The 3,973-nt window shown below is 37.0% G+C and overlaps 1 long non-coding RNA gene across 1 annotated transcript; it reads right to left on the reverse strand.

Annotated features, from left to right (window-relative positions):
* On the reverse strand, positions 1 to 3,973 carry LOC100693855 (uncharacterized). The gene is made up of 4 exons (XR_269840.4): positions 3,816 to 3,973; positions 2,047 to 2,183; positions 1,202 to 1,246; positions 1 to 1,090 (listed from the first exon to the last, which is right to left on the reverse strand). It is a non-coding gene; the product is annotated as an uncharacterized LOC100693855 (long non-coding RNA).

Genomic DNA, 3,973 nt, shown 5'->3' on the forward strand with positions numbered 1-3,973 from the left:
TTTCAGGGGAAACCATTTAATTAACAGACACCTAAAGATAACACAAAAATGTCTTGCAGACAAGTAATCTCACAGGCTAGCTGAGACTAATATGTTTGAAAAGTGGACTTTTCCTTTTATGCACTGGATATATCTATATATTTAATTTAAAAAAAAAAGAAAAAAGAAGTTGCTTTATACACTTGCTACCATTCCCCCGATACATTCCTTGATCCTCTTTTACAAATGAATACGTTTCCCTTGCCATCTTCTGACCTGGTATAAGATTTTATAAGAGTGGTAATACAGTTAATCAAAATCAGATAAAGGCTGAAATTTGTAATACTAGATACCTCCTTCAAGCTCAAATAATGCTTTATCTACTGTAGGTGAAACGTTTAGTGTTAAGTGTATAAAAATATTTGATCAAATTATTAATTACCTATTCTACACTCATCACATGTGTTTCATCAAATCCAACATTCAAAAGTAGCTCATTGTTAAAAGCTGTAGCATCAAACATACAAACCTCTGATAATTGATTGGAACAAATAATAAAAAGAAAAAGATAATAAAAAAAAATAAATCTGGTAACAGATTTACAGTAATCAGCTTTCTGAAAGCATGAATATAGCTGTAAAAAGCAACAAATGTAGTTGCATAGAATCACATGATCAAAACACTATCTCAACATTTCAAAAAAAAAAAAAGTTTAAAATGAAATGGTAGAAAAAAAAAAAAGAAAAAAAAAAAGCATAGTCTTTTCTGAATCAACAGTTCCTTTACATTCATTCTGTTTCACCAAAATTTGAAAGTAAAAATCATAAATGTTGCACACCCCCCTCTGCATCTCAACTTGGCCCTTCACTCATGCTGTACCTCTCTACCATCTATTATTGAAAGTGGACTGTGCACAAGGGTGCGCCAGGCAGGACAAAAAAGATCATTTAAAAAAAAAAAAAGAAAAAAAAGAAAAAAAAGGCTCCTGCCTTTTATCATATTCTTCAGTCACATTACTTCAGCTCTCCATTCAGAGTCTTTAGTGGACTTCTTGTTTTCTTTTGTTTTGTTTTCTCCATCTCAGGTTTGCGTCTCTGTCTGGGCATCAGCGCTGTGGAAAGGGACAAGAGATCAGATTTGCATACAGGTATAAACAAACACCTCATATTTTTAAAAACCAAACAAAAACCCACAACACACTGAATCAAGACATAATTCATACCGGCTTAACATGTAGATCATCTGTCCAGGATCATCTGCAAACATCCTACAATGACAAGCGAATGGCTTTAAAATATTTTTTCCATCTACTGGTTCAGAACAGGGCTTGAGGGCTAAGATCAAATAACAGCCATAGTTTAAATGGTGACATCTTTACTTTCAACCCTTGTGAGTCTACGGTCTCTTTTTTCCACAAACTTTGTCCAAGTTAGTTCAAAGACATTTCAGTGAGCAAAACATCATGAGTCATGTGAAGTCAAACTTGTTTATAATTATGGGTGTCAGTACAAATGCAGCAATCTGACTTAGTAACAACACACTGACACATGCTTAACTGCCCTTGAAAAACTCAAATTCAATTGCTGGAAATTTGAAAGAGCATTGAATTTGCTCAGCACAACTGTGCCATCTTGCACACATAACAGACCTAACTGTTCCCAGATAGGTCTGTTATCGATGTGTGTTGAATCAAAACATTATATGCAGCAGAAGAAACTGTAGCTGGGTTTTATTTGCATAGAAAACTGAGGAATTTCTGAACAAGTGTTTGTTCCAAAGCAATGCATTCAATGTAGTCCTGATAGGTTAGTTGCTCTTGACACGAAGCTCTCAATGACAGAGACACAACTTTAAATAAATAGCAGCAGTTGTCTATGGATCCTAGCTAATAAGGAGACAAGAGGATGGCCCAGCCTTAAACCAATTCAATGGGAAAAGCAGTAAAATAAATCAGGTACTTAGATGAAGAATGACTACATTTAATTCAGATATTGTGAGAACATGTAGATACAACTTAATCACTCAAGAAATAAAAAATATTTAAGACACCATAGAACAATCTCTTACCCATCCCCCCAGTGGTAAAATGCTCGATCTTGGAAGAACATGGACAGAAACAACCACAGGCTTATCAACTCCAGCCAGAAGATAACAAACAGGAGCCATAGCGATGTGAGCAGGATTTCACACAACATCCTGGAGCTCTGTGAGGACGACACACATGCATCATATATAAGTGATGATTTCAGTTTTATGAAGGTAGTGGGCACCATGTTGTTGCTAAATAACAATTAAATTATGTCTGTAGCACATACAACATACAGTCCAAAAGTCTTGAGCCTCTCCTCAAGGTATTAGATTTTGTACTCAGACTTTTTGGTAACTTTTTAAAAGTGGTCTTGAGCAATAGTTCCTCAGCCTTTCTGAAGGTCTTTCAGTGTTTTCGTTTGGACAGTGGCTGCTTTTTCACCAGTTTTTAAATTCGGTCATTGTACCTGACCATTTTCATAGGAATGTTTCTTTGTCGGTTAACCACTTAAGGCTGACCAAGAAATAATTCAAGCACCCAAGTTAAAGGATTATTAGTGTTTTATCGACACACAAGTGACACCTTGGCAAAGAAGTGATTTTAAACTGTATCTTTAGGCACTTTGTTATTAGTAGCATGTCACTAAATACATAATTTGCTTCCATTTCTGCAGTCGATTCTATGGAAAATGCCCAACAATACAGTTTGAAGGTTTTTCAACTTTTTCCTCTGGAAACTGGTTGCTTTTCAACCAGTTTCTGTGAATGTATGGGGGGGGGGACAAAACAAAAAACACAGACTCATGATTGGCCTTTCCAGAGCTCAGGCCTCAACATTACTGAAGCAGGGGCACCTGCACAATTTTTTCATAAGGGTGGCCAAATGTGGGCCACTAAAATATTTGGGGTGGCACACCAAAAACAGATAAGGTTGAGGAACATACAAAGTGAGACAATACGAATGACACACACACACACACACAGAGAGTAAAAAATGGATATGCAGGAATAAAGGACAAGTTAATTTTTCAACTTATTCTAGGGCGTCTTCCTCTCTCGTGCTCACCTTTATTATTTATTACCAGCATAGGACAGTCTTGACAGGGGGAAGAGGGAGCCCACTGGGGGACCGGCAAATTTTGGGGTTTAGCCAAATATTGACCTTCAGGTTCATTAATATTGTATAGCCTGTGTGTTTTGCCCTATACATTTCATTTCCATGCATGTTTCACGTTTAATTAATTGGTTGTGGAATAGAATGTTTGAGAGCCATTGACAACAAGAAGAAAAACGCATTAACTGATGTTAAATATCTGGTGCGGCTAATCTTTCATCTTTTAGAAAGCGTACGTTAAAAAAAATCATTAATTATGAACAATGAAATCAAAGCTAGTTTTGCCAAACTCATCGACACTGACCGCACAAAACCTGCGCAGAGTCACATTTATTTAATGTCCACGATTATCGGTCAGCGTGACACAGACACAGATAGAGTAGCTAGCTAGCATGGCATCTAATGTCAAGCTATAAACAGTCCCGCTAGCCATCTACCTAGACACTTTCAAGCATTTAGAGTGCATGGGTGCTTAAGCTAACCATTGCATTTGACTTTTACCTTAATGATAACGTTAGAGTAATGAGCTGTTTACGCGAGTTTCGGTGCAGAAATCGAGTTATGTTAGCTACAAGACAGGGGAAAACTAGAGCCACTGGCTTTTAGCTAACGTTTCATTTGCCACACACACCCATAGTGTTAACAGGAAAGCGTATCTATCTAAATAGGGGAATTCGTGTTTTAGGCCTCTTACCTTACTCAAGGAAAAGACTCTTGAGACAGCATTCCTTCTTTTCTAGGCTAGGGAAACATTTACCATACTTTTGTTTACAATGCTCGTCACATTACGCGTCAAGAGCAGTTCCGCTTTCAGAACCAATTACAACATCGGTTCATTAATATTGCGAAGCC

The sequence above is a fragment of the Oreochromis niloticus genome, linkage group LG14 (assembly GCF_001858045.2).
Source record: "Oreochromis niloticus isolate F11D_XX linkage group LG14, O_niloticus_UMD_NMBU, whole genome shotgun sequence".
NCBI classification, from domain to species: domain Eukaryota; kingdom Metazoa; phylum Chordata; class Actinopteri; order Cichliformes; family Cichlidae; genus Oreochromis; species Oreochromis niloticus.